The sequence below is a fragment of the Varroa destructor genome, unplaced genomic scaffold, assembly GCF_002443255.2.
Source record: "Varroa destructor unplaced genomic scaffold, Vdes_3.0 BEIS01000001.1, whole genome shotgun sequence".
Taxonomy (NCBI): Eukaryota; Metazoa; Arthropoda; class Arachnida; order Mesostigmata; family Varroidae; genus Varroa; species Varroa destructor.
This window is the reverse complement of record NW_019211454.1, coordinates 65,783,154-65,803,672: the sequence shown is the minus strand read 5'-3', so window position 1 is coordinate 65,803,672 and position 20,519 is coordinate 65,783,154. Positions and strand designations below refer to the sequence as shown.

The following is a 20,519-nucleotide window of genomic DNA, read 5'->3' as shown; positions in this document are numbered from 1 at the left end:
GAAAGTTGTTGAGGTATGCTGTTATTACGGAGCATAAAAACGAATCTATGTAAAAGCAACATAGAGAATCTTCTGATATATAACGCCATTATTAGGGAATGAAATGCACTTTGTCTCCATAGCAACTAGTATTATTATATTTTTACGTACGTAATAAGGTGCTCATATATATAGGCTTATATATATATATATAGCTGATTCATTATGCGACAATACTGGTTGGTGGAGATACTGGTTACGTCATGAATGATTGTTTGGTTCTAAATTGTACGAGCTCAGACTGAAATGAACACAGCTTAGTGAACCCTCCATGACTGAACTTCGCTAGAGATGTAAGTACTATATACGCATTTACCCTTGGGTGAAGAAACTTCAACTTGCGCGCCGACATTTATTTCAAATGTGTGAGAGAAGGAAATATGCTATAGGGAAGGTACCTTTGCCGTACACAGCATAAATAGCAGGCCACTTCGATATGTCTGAATGCCTGCTCTTTCCCGGTTTACTCAATGTCGGAAGGCTCAACGGATAATGGACAGAAGCTTACGATCGCTGTGGGGCGGGGCAATGCTGGTAGCTCGACAGATAGGATCAAGTTGCATTATACCGGACGTAAGCAGCAAGTTTAGTGGGGCGTCGCAACAGCACTCGCCGGACCAGACGTAGGACTTGCCCCTTCTTCTGTGACCTACTGCTCGGCACTTGGACATATAAACAGTTTAGGTATAACGATGTCTTTCAGCCTCTCGAGATGGAGCCGATTCCATAGACAGAACGAGACCAAAGAAGAAAAAGCGAAAGGATGAGAAAGAGAAAACAATAAGCGCATGAGGCGTTAATTAATTAACGTCTCAATACGTTGAAATCGATTAGTCTTGGGTACTGGCGGTAACGATCGGGGCAGATAAGAGGATGAAAGATCGATCGGCTGAACGTTAGTTGCAAAGCGTGCAAAAGTATTAAGGGCACGATGGCAAACCCCTTCTACCTTGGCAATATCTCATCTGAGGGAACAGCCTAAATGGAAGGTGTCGATGAAATTTCAGGAAAATCGGCCCCAGAAGAAAATTCTAATAGCATTCTGTAACTACTCTTCTGTAGGGGTAGCACATGGAAGGATCTCTCATAGCGCATCAATGATGCTATAAGAACGGAAAACGACTGAAAAGCTACAGGCCATGTGTAAATAGTTTGATGCGAGTACCAATCAAAGAGAAGAGCACCGCAAACGAAGGAAACTTTGGCAAGAAATGTCTATACACAAAGAGAACTTGTGCCGTGGTTCATTGGATTCGTCTATGGCACCTCTTAATATTAGCTTTGCCGCGCCGTACTATACAGCAACGCTGTTGTTTGGTGCGTTTCAGGAACCGTTTTATAGCCAAGGCATTTTTTCAAATGGTGTTGTGCGCTCGGGCCCATTTGAGCTCCAAAGTACAACAACGAGCATGTAGGGATTGAGCGTGTCCAATATATATGTATATATATATATAATACATTAGAAACAAACATTTTTTTTGTTTTTCATCTACGCACCTCATTACATCCTATTCTGGCCGAGCGAATCAGTCGCGTTCCATTTTTGAATTATCTCTTTCTATAAAGTAGCGACCCAGTGCTTAAAAACATTTTTAGCAAAGGCGTACAAATAAAAGCTATGTAGCCCACATATATATCCCTGCATTTATGTTACTCTACTCCTCTTTCAAGTTATCCTACATTACCACAACAAAAAGCGAAATTCCGCCATTTTGTAACAATAATAGCGGTCTATTATCATATTTACACCGCCGCCCTGACCCATTGATATTGACATATTCTATAGAATGATTGTCGGTAAGCGGAGCTGACATAAGCAGACAATGATACGCGTTGGGGCAAAACGGACAGACAGCCCGTAGACATCCTATATAAACGATCACGATAGACGGTGGTCCGCTTCACGTCGATACAACGCTATGATCTCAGTAGCGCAAGGATTCCTAGGGTCCTTAGGTCTTGTCCCGACATGTTACTAACTGAATAACCTGCGAGAGAGTTTTCCTTTGCCTGATTATTCAGGTGTTTCCTATGTTCAGTATGTTTCCTTTTGATTCAACATATTTTTGCCTCGTTTTTACAATCGACCACTAGCTCGTTCGGTCGACTGTCTACAACGTTACCGCTAACTAGTGCAATGCTCACTATCGGCCTTTAGCTTACGTTGCGTTTGTAGATTTGCGAAAGACCGCCTCCTCGGATCATGCGAGCGATCACAAATCGCAGGAGACTCATTCAGTATTTACGATACGCATGTAGTTTCCTACAAGGTCCGCGATGGCGTTGGCGAAGGTGAGGTTTAACAGAGTGGCACAGGCGTACAGACTGAATTGAACGGGCAGAAAATGTAAATGAGAGCAAATTGTGACCCTTGTACGATTATGGTAGCCAAAAAACGGCACATAACGGTAATCACCCATCAAATTTTGGACTAGATCTTTTTCTTCTTAGAGATAATTTACTGTCACCTCAGGTTCACCTTAATCAATCGCTCACCAGCTATTCATGAACGCAGCCACTCCATATTGACTATGCGGCGAATAGTTTGTATGGGAATTTCAAAAAACAAAATTAAAAAAGAACATTTAAAATTACGAGCAAAAAACGGTCGCTCGATGCGGAACGATATTTCTATTCTACAATAGTTGAAAGAGCTCGGTACAAACTAAGCACACACATACACACTTTGGGTTGTTAACAAAGCTACACTTTTGTAAGCTATAGTAAGAACAATAATAATTTTAACCTTCATAGTTATTAAAGTGCTGTTACAGTTATCAGTCAATAGCATTATGTTAACAAAGGCGGTTCTGCACAAACAAATCAGCACTGATACTGAGCCATAATGAAATCTGTAAAAAAAAATAATTGAATTAGGCAGGTTTATGGACCATCGTGTGCGCGCTGAACTGACCTTAGAACGCGGTGCGCACCGTATAAAACAGGAAATCAATTATTTAGATAAAAATGAACAAACAACGTCAGCCATTACGAAGTAGAGTCGCTAACAAGCGCCTTCGAAGACAAGAGACATCAACTGTGCTATTATCCTGCAACCTGCCATATTGGAAGTTGTTCTTCTAAGAAGCGTATTTTTAGAAACAAGCTGAGAACAACTCTGTCTCACAGTAAAAAAGAATCTTTACTATAAACTTGAGACAATTTTTAAGTCAACTTCTACGATTTGTATGTCTGATTTGTTATCGTTTAGAATCTTTCCGTATTTCAAGAGAGCCTCAACTAAAATGTGGGCCTGATGGGTTTATAATCGTGGCTTCGCGACACTGGGCTATAGATGTCTATATATAGCGCGATAGCGAATCTGATGCGGCAATTGAGGCCTTGAAAATAAAAGCTAAACCGCTCACATGAGGTGCACAAGTGTGGCGCGGTACAAAGGAAGGAAGATTATAAAGTATTTAAAATTACATTGTATCTAAGATTTTTGAGCGTGACTACAAACTTATATTTTATTTACGTTTTTTATTGTTCATTATCGGTAAGGATAAACTTAAGATGAAACTGCGGCACGTGTCTACAACGTTATTTCTCAACATACCCTTCATTGGAACCTGAGGTAAGCATATTTGCTAATTTAAATGAAGCAATGACGATTTCTTTATCGTCGAGTAATGGAAAAATCTTCTCACAGGATCAAGTAGCACAGAACAAATTACAGAAGCACACAATGTACGAAAATCGTCATTGGTTTTGCATTAATTGCACGAGTTTATATATATATATCTATCTATTGCCGCTGCTAATGTTGAACAGTAAATCTGCGGACAAGTGTATAAATTTTTGCCCGACGTTATCTTTGTGAGTACCTATATATTTAGTATAGCAGCAGACCAGCTGATACAAGTGAACGCAGAGGCACAAGTGGATTATCGTTGTTAAGATCCAGAAGAACAATTCTCCTTGAATGGTTCGTCTTTACTTGGTCGGGGGTCATCTTTCTATCGGTATTAAACTTCTTTTTCCTGTCTAGTTTCCCGCGTAAAAACATGATCCCTATCAATAAGCAATAGCATGTTACAGATGCAGAAGCATCTCGTTCTCTTGTGTGTCGTTTTGAGCCACTCTCCCGCAGATGAGCTGGAATATATCGAACATCTATGGCCACAGTTTACCGACGGTGAAATGACATATACGGGTGGCTGATATACATACCCATAGCCATGCCGATACTTCATTATCATAACTAATATTTACAGGGAAAATACTGCCATCACTAGCAAAGCTACCGCTGGCGTAATCGTCGAATCGTGTAAATAAAAATCCGTCGATTCCTTCTACTACTTCTACCATTGCCGTTCCTCGGGATGCTTCTGTTTTTGCTTTCTTCAATTTTCCGCTCGGCTCATTTCTGCCGTTGTCAATGGCCGCGTTCCTACTGCTATCATCTCCTTAACCATTGTGTTTTGGCCTTTATCGTATGCAACTAAGCGGAGCGAAACGATAGCGCAGTTAACGCTAAAATCTTTCGCTGATCAGCCTCGAAATGTCTACAACGACAACAATGGCTGCTAATAGTCGTGGATTCTAGCAGGATTTCAACATAGGATAAAAATTCGTTTAGTGCGAAGATAGTAATAGAAAAAAAGTAAAAGGAAAACAACAGATGAAGGCGGAGCGATGAAGTATCATGGCAAGCGAAGTAGGTGCATGTTACCATGCACGTGTCTATCGCGTCTGTATAAATGGTGGAAAGGGAGGTTAATATACGTTCGAACACAGTTGTCGCTGTTGGCTAGTGTTAAATGCGATCTATAATAGGGCCTTGCAGGATATGATATGAGATACGTAACAGGAGAGTGCAAAACACATTTTCATAGACTTGCTTATAAACGCGAACTGAAGATTGGGAGTTCTGTCTCTTTCAAAACATCGTTGCTTTGTCGTTGATTTTTATATGCCGACCTCAAGATCACGCTCGGAAGCGTTAGAATTGGAATTCACGCAGAGATTGGCTTAATCTTCATTAGTACTGACAAGTTGACTTTGACTCCAATACGGTTGAACGGAATTAGAGTGCTCGATTATTCTAGGTATTACTGACCAGAAGCAATTACTGTTTAGGTATTAACGATGTTATAGATCCCCACTCAAGAAAACGTAGTACCTAGCATATATGTGTATGCATTCGTATACTATGTTATACGGTCTTGGACTCTGGGGTGAAATAGCAAAAATCATCGGTTCGCTGCTCGGTGAACGGTCCATTACTTTTAACTCTACCGGGATTGAACTTCAGCACAAGACCCGATTTGGGTTCCATCTCCATCCAGCATTAGCGGTTTGCTGTTAGATCTAGTTACAGCTTCAGCAAGTACAATAAATAGTAACCGAACGCATATGCTATGGCTGAACCCGATACAGTCTATCGGAAGAGGGTTGGCTATAGAACCGAGCTGAGCTTCGTTTGACATGAGATTTTAGTCCTTGCCCAATAGAAACAACCAGATCCCAAAGACCGGAAACGTCGTCTGCGGTATCAACTGCGAGAATCGCGAGCGGGCTTGGAAGGGGAACGAAATTGATAGAAGGGCGTGTAGGAAAGGTTGTTTACACGGCGGAGTTTGGCCTGTTACAAAGAACTACACCAAGACAATTTGGCCTAACAAGGCGGCTTGCGTGTGTTTGTATTCGATGCTGACATAGTTGCAAAGTAGCGTATGCATGTAGTTACACGTTATGAGAAACGTATGTTTGTAACATACAGTACACGCGGCCGAAATGTTCTGTAACGGAGCACACCGACGAAACATTCTAATACTGCATTGCCATATGGCAACAACATCAGCGACTGCAATACTACCTAGTAATTCGCAGAAGTAACCGTGACGTAACGATATGCTGGGTACGCATAATCTTCAAAAACGCAGAAATATAGATAGACAAATGGTAGCATTATAAAAAGGACGTTGGAGCGTGAGACAGGACAGGGCAGGGATCCTGAAACCTTCTTAAATATGATTTGATAATGGCGTTTGATGGTCTATTTACCTGGCGAGCGATCCTTTTAAAGGAAATAGCCATTAGAATCTACTTCTGAGATAAGGGACATATGGCTATATGATAGAATCCTATCAAATCAATCTGCGAGGAGTAGTGCTTGTGTCGAATGTATATGGATATACACTCCACTGTTTGTTGCAGTTTTAAAAAACTATTACAATTGGCTCGTGTCATCCATATTGCTAGATCACACACTTCTGTGAATGCGTCCGCATGTTCTTGAAGCCAGCAGTCATCACGGTCGCAAATAATATAAGCCATTTAGCCGGTTTGCGTTATACGACCGAGAAGAAGAATTTAGGGGTTAAGAACTGTGGGCTCACAGAAGGCTGTTGTGCCGTTTGCCCCGTCCATTTGCCCTGAACGTGCTCGATGCGTTGCGAGTGTTGTTTCTCTACGACGTGACGTTGTCTCGTAAATGTTACGACAATGTTTTGACATGAACACGATCCATTTCCCTGAGCGCCGGAGTGCAACTGATTGACGCAGCAGAATTTCAAAAATTTCTGAATTGAGCATTAGTGCGGGCAGTTAGTGACGATGCGGCCGATGATAATTCAGTTGTTACTATTGGCGTAAAGGGCTTGCTTTAACTAATGTACCGATGTTCTTACTAGAGAGGCGCTCGTTACACTTGATCATTTTTATGTTTTTAGAAAATTATTATTAAAACTATGCCGGCGAGATGAAGAATCTATAATTTTTGGGCATTGAGTACAACAAGCTCTATATATATATAGGGTGGATGACTAAATTTCTTTTACCTCTAGTCACGGTGCAATAATATGTACACTATTGAGATGACAAATAATCTTAACTGTGCTATCATTTCAACTGCACAAACTCTCGCTTAACATCTTCCCCGGCCCATGTGCAGATTATGCCTCGACCCTAGTCCTCTGCACATATTACCAGCAGGTATCGACATAATTATGGAACAGTTACAACAGAGAAGCGAAATGCATTCTACTTTACCTATAGGGTATATATATAGCGTCGGTGTTGTTTCATGGCCTTTCTCGTTCAGGTTAAGGACTTCATTTGACCGTCATATGGCTATACTGTCCTTGCGGCCTATTTGCAAACTGCCTTAACTTAAATATACATCGAATCAATGCTGCAGCTCGTTTGCGAGCCTAATTCAGCCAAATGGTCTAACAAAGCAGCACGAAACGATACGGTAAGAGTAACCGACATGATTCAATATCTATCAATGATGGCAGCAGCACGAACTTACTGCTATCAGAGCATACGAAGATAATTTCGCACGATAACTTAGCGTGCACACCCGCTGCTCACATTTGCCAGCACACGACTTGAGACACATTACAAATACAGGGACCGATAATACTTTATTGCAAATAGTTGAAAGGGTGATTTGAAGGCTATCTGTTGGTTAATTGTTCGTTGGTCGGTCGGTGGCCCGTCGGCCGACTAGTTGATATTTCGATGTTTTTACAGGTCTATATGGTCACTCGTGCAAACGTCTAAAAAACTTCCTCTCTCTCACCACTCTGTTTATAATTTCCCTCCCTTTCCGTTTGACAATAGCAAGCACGAGCGGTAGAATATGGATAGTTCTCTTTCGATTCGTATGTTGCTACTCGTATTGTTGCTATTGTTGTTAGTGGAAACGTTCCATTGTAGTCGCATTAGGTTTATGGTACGTGTCCTCCTCAAAGGCTTACCTAATCGTCTATTTGCGGCCTTTGTTTTTTGACAGGGTTCAAGCACGGAAGTTGCACTAGCAGCACGACGTTGTCAGGCGTCAACGCATGCATTGCTTGTATCCATATCTCTTGGTCAATCAAACGGTTTGCCCCTGATCATCATAGCGCGTAAACGCTAAGCGATACGCTTGGAACCGCCTCCCTGCATACGCACAATTTTCACACGAACTACTTGTAACAACATCTCTCGACGCTTCTATTTTACGTGTGTGTGCGTGAGGGCCCGAAAAGCATACTCGGTTTCCGTACGTCATTCAATAGAGTCCATCTGTGCTAGCCTCTTCGTCTGTGCCCTTTGCTGCACCACCGTAGCAGCGAATTTACGTGCTACCGAGCTAGCTGGCTAGCTAGCTATCATATATGGAGACGCAGATGTAGTCAAAGCGATACTTCGTTGTCGAATGGCAGCCACTCAATTGGTTCAATTCATTGTTGTGACATTTCGTGAGAAAAAAAACGGGTTTCTTTTTCATAAAACTATGTTTATCCACTATTTTGCATTTTTTTTTTCGATTTTGTTTTTCTTCTTGTTTGTTTCTAATCTCACAAGGTTCGTTTGTTGCATGTTATTCTTTGTTTCCGTCCATTTGATCGATTACGACTTTCGTTACCTTCTTCAGAAAAAAGGCCTTGCTAGTAGCAGTGGCCAGATTGATATCAACCTGTATTTTTTCATGGGCATGCTAGTTTGTTGTCTCGCTGACGTCGAAGATTGTCCTTCATAGTGGCGAGTGTCTCGTCTCGACACAACATTGATCACTATTACCTATCCATCTGCTATTCATCAATAGCGGTGGCATTACGTTACGCATGACAACATTCACAGGCACACGGCTACTGTCGATCGGCACAGAAAAAATGTAGATAACCGAACAATGATCGCAATCGATATTGTAGCTTTGATAGATTATGTTCATTGAAGAAATGGATCCTTCTTTTCCATTGCGTTCCTGCCAGCAACGTTCGACCGATACCACACAGCCGTCGGCGTTAAATCGAACCACCGAGGGTTATAATGAGAACTAGAGTGAATGTACCAGGCAATGATAGGGGTGGGGCGGGCGGCTAGGGACAACTGCGACCGGCTATTAATGGTTGGGGATGGCAACGGCAGCAGTAAAAAAGAGCCGTCGCACTCGACCCAAAGGTGTAAAAAACAGGCCATGCATTGTTCCTATTCGTTACTTGTGTGAAGCTCTAATCGTATAAATATATGATAGGGGTTTCACACGTTATTGGCACGTTATTCACACGAATGGCTTTGTGATGGGCTATGTGCGGACGACACAATGTTAGGGAAACAAATACATTGTAACTTTCAGCGTTTCGAAAAAATCCTACTCAAATAAGGAGCTAACACTATGGCGGTTAAATAGGTGGACTCAGGTAAGATAAAGCCGAAATCTTGCAGGCTTCTTGCAGGCAGACTGAAAGTTCTTAGCTTATGGTACTTCTGATAATGTCCATTCTCGATAAGGTGGGTGTTTATGTATGTATACGGCTGAGAGGTTGCACGTATTGAGCGATTAATTGTTCGACATAGTGGCTTTGTGTGAGAGTTGCCAGGACAAAAAGTGTTTTATCTTAAAGGCTTACTTAGCTTATTATCCTAGAATCGGTATATTATAAGGTGAAGAGATAGTCCTAAGTCATGCTGCATTACAAGGTCACAAAGATAGCGCTAATCTAAAACGTATCTTATTTTGACGAGTTCATGAGCACTTGCACCTTTCATCCGTTTACATAAATATGTAAGACGCAAAAAGTTCCCTCTCGTTTCCCCGATCGGTTTGCTTGTCTACACCCTAATCAGTCCGTCCTATGAAAGGCAGATGGTAGTCCGATAGAGCGGCATCTCGTTTGAGATTGACGACTGCCAGTCACTCGACTGGCGCAGAGGATTCAAGAAGCCTTTTAGCATTTCAGTGTCTATAACATTGTTGTCTCTCGGCATGCCTTTACCTAGCTCCGTGCGTCTAGGAGGACAAAAAGGGTTATTTCCTTTCCCATTACGCATAATTTGTTATGTCTTTAATTAATTATACGTGCGTATAAACCAGTTATATTTAACGTAGATAACTGTGCCTATTCTTCCTCTCTTATTGCTCTGATCATTCCTTTCAGCGTCGATTATAGATCTATCTGTCTCCGGATACTTTTTATTACAGCTTGGATGTTTTGTTGCTTACCGTTGTGGTTACATGGTCTTTCAAGCGACAAAATTTAGCCGAGAAGGCGGACGGCAAAACGCTGCAATGCCTGTTAGATTAGCGAAGCCTTTTTTTGCATTGAAAATTCCCTCGGAATAATAGCAGTGGCATGACTGTGTTAGTGATGGCGTCCTCTATCTGCATCACCGGACGGGTTGTCGCTGTAAGGATTCTGCTGGTGCCTATTGCAGCGGTAGGCGCGAAAGTCGTAGAGGGTAGGCCAAAATGAAAGCTATAATCGTGTTTCTAGTACCAGAGATGATAGTTAAGCTGTCCTGACGCTACAGTGAGTACAAAGTGCCGTTTGTACTGTGTTTCTGCTAACCACTGCTTGTCGCTGCCTACAGTGCCGTCCGCCTGTATAGCACTGACGTTTTTCTCTATCGATGCCTACGCTACATCTCACTAAATCAGAGCTGACACTGGAAACAGCCCCACTAAAGGCCTCATTTCTGGGTGCTCAGCATAGAGACGTCGGATAGCTTTAACAGCAGCAAAAACCATTGATCTGTCATTTTGACTTCGGAACAGCTGCCTAATTAATTCCATTGCCAGCAACTGATGCGCGACTACGACGATGGCGGCAACAACAGCGATTGAAGTTACTTTATAGGCAGTCCATTATCATTACTGCTGGCTATCGATCTTTGCTTTACCGCTACTGAACTTTTTCAACTAGCCGTCAAAAAAAAAGGAAGCACTGCGACGAGCGGACGATGGCAAAAAGATGAATCACTCTGACGCTTGAGTGCTTCTGACATTGTCCGGAGAGTAGGGCTGGCAGCAAGGGCAAGTCAAACGATTCTCGACCTTCAGTCAGTCAGTCACTCGGTGATGGCGACGACGACTCAACGATCGTACGAGTAGAAGTCAGTAATTAACTCCGGAATAAACCCAGACGCGTCACTGTCAAAAGATGGCGACCACTAACATGGTAAACACACGGACAGATATACTGCAGCAGCAGTTGTGGCAAACGACTGAAGACAGTGCGATATAGAAATGAAAAACAGGAAGTGGGATCATTTCATATCGCAGATAACGTAACCTTCGTCCTGAGTAAATCACCCACTCAAGACGTACTAGAGCCTTAAACGGCAAACTCGATCTTTGGAACGTATGCTTGTCCTATTACGTACACTAGGAAAAGAGAAACACAGTGTTACAAGAACGGTTGCAATTATTATATAACAATAACAATGATTATATAGAAAAGTGGTAATTGCGCAATGTATGATCGAGGTAACATATTGCACAGTACTATCAATGTGCGTTACAAAACGAGAGATAACGCAAAATCAATATTGGTAGTACGTCTACACTGGAGTGATACACTGGCCTTGTTACAATTGAGGGGACGTGCTCTCTGGTTAATATGAATTGAAACGTTTTACATTCTACTAGAGTAGCTGAGCAAAACGGGTCCAAGAAGGTTTAGGTAAAGCTGAAATGCTCTAGTCTATTTCCATTTACTTATGGATAAGATCTCTACTATGTATATATTCAGCTAATTTCTTATCCTGAACTTTGTTTATATTCTGGCAGCCAGAGCCCATAACATCGCTGTAGTGGTACAATGGCAACGTGTTTGTGTGTTAGCCTAGAAATACGTAAGTCGGTCCAGCATCGAAAACGGGCGTAGACAAATTTTGCTAAAAGCCAGCCGTCTGAAACGATGCTAAACGGCAACACAAACCGCAAAGTTGAAGCACTGATGTTGCTGGTTGCCACGAGCTTGCCTGCTAACCACTAGAAAGGTCTAATCTTTGCTTTGGCGTCCTGATTTCTGACCAGACTGTTTTCTTTTCTACTGAACATGTCGCGAAGCTATCCATAGCTCTATAGCATGATACGGTGTCGGTTTCTGCGCATTTGCGTACACTCTTACTCCTAGTATGTGTATGATAGTAACCTTGTTGTCAGTCTTGGATGGAGAATCTCAAAATATGCTGGTAGGTTCGTTAGTGCCTTTCTTCTTTCGTCTCGGCCGATTCGTTAAGCTCCTTTTTGTCTGTCTAATGGCTTTATGCGGCGTCCAGTCGAGCAGAAAACGACAGTCCTTGTAGTGACAGATATTCCTGTTTTCAATATCTTCGTCGTTATGCTTGTTGACATTCTTCTCGTTTCCGAAGACAGGAATAAACTGGTCATCAGTCTATTTACCGCTTGCAGGAACTCTTCCTGCCATTTTGCTTTTCGACCGGGACTGAGGAGGCCGTCTCGTCGAAGCGTGCCTTTCCAACATTTTCGCACTGTTTTAGTAACTTGTCTTAGTTCCCTCAACCACCTATTTCTTCAGTCAGCGCACGAATACTACAAAATGCTACCTGACGAAACGGCGCAGGCAAAGCCCTATCGAGACTAGGAATTTTCGTGGGTGCCCGATATTAGCGGTCCGAGTCCTCGTCAATCTTTGTTAACCTTTTCGAATGTCTGAGAGGGAGATTTCCTGAAATAAAGAAGTGGATCCGCAGTCATCCGCTTTTAGGCTGTGTGTGCTCCTTCGCGTTTTTTGGACCCTTGAATTTTTACCACCCGTGTCGGCGACTTCAAATAAAAATTAGTGAATTCGCAATATTGTTTATGTTCGTAACTGTTAGTAAAATCCGCTTGCAAAATTAGAGAAGTAAGTTGAAAACACAATCTTCGAGTGATCTGCATCTCGATTTGAAGTCGGGATCAAAACCAATGGCTAGAACATTTAATCAAGACGTTCGTGAGCTGTGCCTTCGTCGAGGCATGCAGTAGGTACACCTCATACAAGTGCTGTCTTTAAACAGATGAAGCTTCTGGACACGATATCAATTTTTCCAAAGTTATCTCAATTTATGAAGTTTTTTCATTAGAAACTCATATGTATATATATACATATATATATTTGGAGACAAATTTTGTGGGCCAGCCGATTGAAGTATAAAGATGAATAAAGTGAATCATATGGATTATAGTTGTCGGATCTTTGCAAGGGTCAGCATCAAGGTCCCTATGGCAGTCGAGCCTCTATTTATGCTTAAACCATATCAAATGCTGCAATTGTTGATCTGGTATTACATGGAAACGGAATACCTTAAGGTGGCGGTAATTGTGATCGTCGATGAGTGTATGGTACTTCTTTTTTGAATGGTCAATCTCGGCTGGTTGACGCCCCATCCTGCTTCTCTGTCTGTTTGCGATAGTTTTGTCAGTGTTTGAAAAGGCTTTGCGGCCGCGGAAGCTTCACTCGATGACGATCTTTTATTGGGCGAAAGTTTTTCTACAGCATCTTAATTAACTAAAATCACTGTGAAAGCGTTCGCAACATGAAAATACTTTGTTGAATTATTATATTTAAATTAATAGCATCCTAATAGGATAAAATAAATGAAAAACTAAAGATAAGAGTTGTTGACTCGGCAGGTATTGCGTTTACTGTGGGCTCAGTAAACGTAACACCTATCGGGTCACACAGTAAAATACCGTTTTATGAGAAATTTTTTCGATGAAAGTAAATTTCGTTGTTGTCGCATTATATATCCGAATACGTTCCTTCGGCGATCAATTGCGATTGGTTAATGTTATAGAATATGTTATTTTAACATTTAACGTATATTATACGTGTATCAGCTTCATCATTCAAGCAAAGATCATAGATTGCTTATTGCCCGTCACTCTCTGACGCCAGCAATATCGATATATAACCGAAAGCGGTCATCGGACCCAATTCGTTGACGCTCTGGATTCGTTAAGCAGCTGGCTAGTAGCTCAAGCTGGACTCCTTCACAACGTTCACAGACAACGAGGCTATATCGCTACTTTTCTTCACTATCGATTTTCCAGGCTTCTCATCACGCCGACTGCACTACGCTTTTCAACGCTGAAAAAATCAACAATAATAACAACAACAGCAGCAGCGTTAACGGCGGCATCCTTTCGTTTCCCTGCCGCAGCTTCTAAGGACTATAACTGAGCGAATCCAAGGATTCAAGTTGTAGTTGTAGTGGTAGCAATAATGGCCATTCACAGCCACCGACTGATAGAGCGCCATTATTATTTTTAGCCTCTGCTGATCTCCTGGTTCCGCTTTGGCCTGTTTTTGTATGACGCATGTTTGGTTCATTGAGAATTGAAGAAGGTAACGACATGCAGGACTATTTTCGGTTTAACCGTTTCTACATATATATATCGCATAGATGTAGTACTTATATGTACATATAGTTATCGTAATCATATGACTGGTGAGGTAATACGCGAACTAGGCACCTGTTATATTTCCGAATTTAAATATATCATTATAAAGGTTATTTCAGTCAAATGGACGGTACGTTTAGCCATACCGGCTATTGATTCTGTATATAATATATATCGATATGGATATAATATGTAATCGTGTTGATAAGCAATGTTGTTAAAAGGGCATATAAAGGTCTGCGCGATGGCCATTTTAGCTTCTTTCGTTGCCAGCTCCACGTGGTCATAATAAAAACCCATCGTCCGTCCTGACGACATTTCCTTTTCGTCTTATTCCTATCTCTCTTATTCCCTCTATTTGTTTTGCATCCTTTAAATCAACCTCATTATGCGACGAAACATTTTCGAAAGAGCTCTGTTATAAGACAGATTGAAATGTCATTAGTGAGATTCAAGCGTACGCATACGCGGGACGAGGAGCTTCACGGTGGCTGTTACGGTCGTGTAATTTAGCCGCCGGTAGAACTTATGCACAGGTTGACAAATAACTTGAGGATAAGAGGGCTAATCAACTAGAAGAACAAGTTAAATATGTATTTTTCTATTCTTAGCCGTTGAAGGGCGTTCGTTAGCTAAAGAGACTCAGGATCTCATCTGTAGCCGTTTTTGTCGTAGATGCCGGAGGCCGCATGTTCACGAAACAATTCTAGACCTCTCAGAGTCGAACCCGAGGCCACTTGCTTCAGCTACAGCTACCGCGGTCATTGCTACTATTATTATTGTGACCGCCATCTATCGCCACCAAATGTAATGGAAACCGGGACGCAAAACGCATAAAGTAGAATTTCCATTTGATTTCACCCAGTTTATGTTTTCAAAGTTGGGTTTGTTTTCCTCAAAAGATCCTCTAGCGGCAGTTCACGTCTCCCGTCCCCCTGTCACTTTCTATTTCTAAGGAAGTGTGGCCCTCTCTGGTGGGTTGCCGGCTTGCCGCTTACTAGCTTTCCCCGCTCGAGGGTCAGTCCACGCTAGCAATCAACGTATGCATGCAGGCAAGCAAAAAAGCTATCTCCAAGGCGAGGAGTGGCAGGTGCGCGCTCATTCGCATGTGGGCGTATACAAACCCGTTTTAAATAGGTTGTTTTACCACTCATTCACTAGACTTCGGTGCTACTTGAAAAGATACTTCTCTTTCCGCTTCAGTCTGTCTTCGATTCTCCTCGCCCATTCTTTTAGCCGCTCTAACTGCAATTACCTGTGTTGCTGACGCGGCTCCGCTTTTTGTCTGAAGGCTCTCTCGATACAGCTTCATCTTACCTTGGCATCGCAGCTGTCTGTATCTATATTATCTTACTGCTGGGCCTTTTTATCCGCCATGACTAGCTCATCTAAAGCCGTCCGTGACAACGAAAGTTTAAGTTGCCCGGCCTCTACGAACTCGTAGCCACGCTCCTTTCTATCCCTTTCCACAGCGTCCCTTTCATTGGCCTTTTACGTGCTGCTGCTGCTGCTGCACTTCTTATGCCATTGTCGTGACTTCATTCCCTCGAAACTTTCAAATCGTCAATCGTTTGCTAACCATCCGCTCTCGTTTTGCAATTGGGTTTCACAGTTGGGCCGATTCTCGGACTCTAAATGAATAAGAGCTCTGATTAGGCGCAGTTAGTTGTGCGATTATGCCGTTACGCGTTAGCAAATCGAGTTGCGTCACGTGGGTGCGATTTCGACGACAACAAGAACATGGCATCGATATCAAAGAGCACAAAGAAGAAGCGCCCAGCGTCGTCAGGGGAGAATACGTATATGTTCGATGAGTATGAAAGCAGCCAACTACGATTCACAAGCACGCATTAACTAGAATAAGAATCGGGAGATGAGGTGCGGGAAATAAAGCGAAGCGGCAAGGGGCTGCGTGTGTCCCTGCTCTCCTGGATGTCTGTGCAACACATGTGTTCTTTCTTTGCCTCACAAAGCCTTTAGCAGATACATACATTAAGGTGTCCATAATAATTTACTGGTTTTCTTAATTTTCGTACCAGCGGTAAACGCTGTCCCTATTTTCGTCGTTGGCGTCATCGTCATTGGCGAAGAACCGTAATGGAACGTGGAACGGAAACCAATCAAAGAGCACACTGATTTGTGTATCCTCATTTACTGCTGTGACACCCACCCATTCTAACACCTACGAAAGTAAGTAACAAACGAAAAAAATGGCCATTATAATTTTAACTCACATATACACAGCTGTACTTTATGGAATGAACCAATGCATCGAACTCACGACTAGTTTGGCTTTCAGCCTACGACCATTCATTTGGAAACACCTATTCCGTAATCTAAGCTTACTGTTGTATTGCTTCTGGTCTTAGAGGATATCGTTTCGATTTTTAGCGGTAATACGCGCGAGCTCAATACATCTTCGCCAGAAGCAGTAAATCTTCAATCGCCTGTTGGTGCTAGTAAAAGGTTTTCGCTCGAGAAAACGGCTGTACAAGATCCTTACGTATGATCTTTACGCGGCGTAAACCCTACAACGTAAACGTACAACAAAGCTGAAACTGGAGATTTTTTTTTTAATATTCTATTTATTCATTTACGGTTTGTCGTTATTGAGATCGACGAAAACCTTACCGGATCATTTGGTGGGGATGATCAGATCTGTAATACAATGGTTACGTCACGTGTTTTTATTATAATTTTATAGTAATACCTGCTATAATTGGAGGATTTAGAAATTGATTAGCTCCTTTGATAATTTCAGCGCCTTATATAGCGTTTGACTCGAAGACGACGTTTACAGTTGTCCCAATGCATTCGGTCGTGGGACGTATTGGTGATGACGTTGTGCTGCGTTCAGGAAATCGTCGTAAGGGTTAACACTGGATCGAAATAGAAATTTCTCAGCGAAAGCTTTGACGCGTCCAATTCTAATCGAACGAAGTTTATTGTTTGTTTTAACTGATAGATTGAAGCTGCGATCTGAGCATCTAATGCCGTATAAAGCGTTCGTTTTTAGCGTTCCTACCGTTAGTAGCGGTGTTATATAGTGTCGATTAGGTAGTCAACAGTCGTATCTCTTTAATAAGTATATAGTAAAGCCAATTGTGTTCAATGGATAATTTTTCTGGATTTCTATAGTAACCTCTTATAGTAGTAGTAAATAGGCTTGACGTAGCTGATTAAAATAAAACGTTCACGGGATAGTTTGCTACGTGTAGGTAATGTATGTATGTACGTATGTAAAGATGCACGGAAACCGCCGGAGTGATATTTACAATTAGATCATACTCGTGAGATCTGTTCCAACGTTGAGCGTTATCAGCTGGGCGTTAGCTATTTACATGTCTGCTGTACTATCCTCTAAGTGCTGTTGTTTTATGGGTGAAACCGCATGAACATAACTAAGAGGGCACCGCCATTGTTGCTGCTATTGCTACTGCAATAACAGCCAAACTGTCGACTTCTGGTGAGCAATTGGGCCAGTTTGAGTTAAACATTCACACAGAACTCCGCTGTATTCTATACAAGTCGCCATAATAAAAGCTGCAACGTATATAGGATCGTTCGTGTCGCGGCGTCGGCCGCCTAGTTTTTTTCTTACCATTACTCTCTCGCTGAAGTAATCCATGAAAATGCGCGAATCACACCGTCCGTGCGAGAGTCTGAGTCGCTGTTGATACTGTGTTCGGTGCCAGGCGACGATGCCTTTTGCCTTCAACGTTTGCCTACTTGCTGTACCTTACGTGTGATCATACACAATAGCAAAGCTAAACTATACTCAACGACCTGTTGCGTTGCCGTACCGACTCGCGTTGCGCGTCCTGTCGATAATAGTACGTCCGGATCAACAGGAACGGTTATAACGGCAGCTCCTCATTGACTACCGGTAGCGTTACTTCACTCCGTAGTCGAGAACGACGGTTCAGTTCTGTGTATTGATTGTAGGCATTATGCTGCCCGTGTTTTGAGATCCACTCCCGTTCGTACTCTCAAAGCTGTGGCCTATGAGCCTCCTTGTTCGGTTCTATATTTTCCTTACAGTAATAATACGCTACATCATTCACTGGATGTGTCGTTTCTATGGGAGATTTTTACGAGACGACCTCTATTCCGTGTCGATGGGACAAATTTAGAAAGCATCAAAAACACATCGCCTCAAGTTCGCACGTCTATCAACATTCTTAAGTGAATCGGTAGCATATATATATATATATATATATATATATATATATATATATATTGCCACACGCGGATAGACAGGCAAAGAAGCGCAAACTTACGCGATCGATCTATCCTATACCGCCAGCATTAGTACTGCTTCGATTCTCAGTCAGGTCGTGCACTTATTTATTTAACACTGACCGTGTTGCTGTCGCGGCCTTACACATTTCTTGCCGAGTTTGAATCCACTAGCTGACTGTGACTGATTGATTCTATCACAGCGACAGAAACGAGAGAAAGTTGTCTTCCTGTTCGTCTTGTCCTTGAGACACGCGTACGCACACATCACGGACGATGATGCTTCAGAGATGCCGCTGCCCCCTCCGGCAGCATAGACAGCGGACCTCTATAATGAGAGCCGAAAACAAGCGGTGTAAACAACGAGAAATTTGTGTTGGATTTATGCCAACACGATTACTATACTTCTCACCGACAGCATGGGTAATAGGGCTATAGTATCAGTCTGGATCAGTGCTAAAAGACGTTAAAAACGCGGAATCGGCCGACGGAAGAGGGTGTCCGGCCTGATTAACATGGCCGAATTTTGATAATGAGCTTTTTAATGATAATGATTTTGTAATGAGCTTGCAGGGTACGCGTTCAGTATATATTCTGACGGTGTGTTGGATGATTACATTGAAACTTCTTCTCATCGCTCGACATGTAGTATGCTAATGTATGCTTGATTGAGTTAAAAAGCATTAGAACTGTGTGGCCTGGTATTTTTATAGAGTCTGTATGTTGTTTTTGCACGTTTCTTCACAAACGGATTAGGTCGGGCTACTAGGATCGCACTACTTGAAAGTAAAATAAGAAGCCAGACAGTGCGCTTCAACAATAGAATAACAACGGAGTACAGGATCACTGATTTCAACGGACATATTTCTTACTGTATTATAGTTATTAGCGAAACCTAAAGGAAACCTACGCGAGCCGGCGATGAAGGTTCCGGACCGTTGACGCAGCCCGTGTAGGAATATATTATTAGTATAGTAGCTTTTACTTTACATACCCTCCTTTTGAACTAGGAGAGTTCGTCATGTCGACACTGAATCTATGTTGCATTCGTTGACACACAGGCGGACGCTTTGATATACGACGGGATGTCTGATAACGAAGTTTGTTGTTCCGCCCTCCGAAGGTCAGTCTCACTGCCCTTATCTGTATAAATTGATTCTATTCTCTACATTAACATAGCGTATACCGATGTCGCCATTCCGTGACTTGTTACTACAGTGACTTAATATTTGTACTTGAAGTTCACTGGAGAATAGCCTGCTCTTCAAGTCGATCGACTACTGAGTACCAGATGTTGCCATAACTAAACAATAATCGTTTATTAATCTCCAATAAAATTGGAGGGATCTTTTTTTCTAGCCTTGAACTTTCTAAATTGGGCTCATTTTGTAAATAGCAATTTCGTAGCTTGTAAAATTCAATACTAGTCTATTCTAAATAAAATAGGCTTCAGTCCAATCTGCCTCGAAATGATGTGCAGGATTCTGAGAACAATGAGGGATAGAATGATCTATGTAAATAGTTCAGACTTTCCTATCATTGCTCAACTATGATTTCGCCCTAGCATGAAATAAAAATGTGCTACAACGTCCTATTAATATTACTATTCATCTTTGCGCGAGTGCTTAACAAAATTGTAACAAAAAATGGTGATTCAAACGAGTACGTGCTACATCAGATGTTTATTGGTATATATGTGTTTTTTTTAATTCTACTTAATGGACTCATTATCTAGAAATGACTATGTAATCGAGCTGCAGAAGCCTTAAATTTATCGGCGAACGATAAATGCCTAATTGCTTTATTAAGCGTATATCTGATGTTTATTAGCTAGTTATGCTCGAAATGTAAAGCTTTAAATATCGTACGTAAGAAGAGCGCAAGAAAAAAGGCTTATTTTTTCACAAGCCAGAGTAAACTGTTGCCTGCTATGAACACGAATATCTTCTCCTCTCTGACGATTGTTTATCTCTGTATATTTACAACTATTTCCTTTCAAATAGTGTCTCTACGTTTGTCCACCTGCAAGGACTGGTCGTATATTTAGCTGCAATCAACTTCGCCATTACGTACTTATGTTTCGGAACTTAAAGGTCCGCAGCAAAATGCTATC

General features: G+C 41.9%; 1 protein-coding gene across 2 annotated transcripts in view; it reads left to right on the top strand.

Moving 5' to 3' along the window:
• LOC111255285 (neuronal PAS domain-containing protein 2-like) overlaps positions 1–20,519 on the top strand; it is a 154,062-nt gene that overhangs the window by 8,860 nt on the left and 124,683 nt on the right. For both annotated transcript variants that reach the window (XM_086986690.1, XM_086986696.1), the window contains one exon: positions 3,544–3,616. The gene's annotated coding sequence lies outside the window, so the exon portion shown is untranslated. The remainder of the gene's footprint in view (positions 1–3,543; positions 3,617–20,519) is intronic.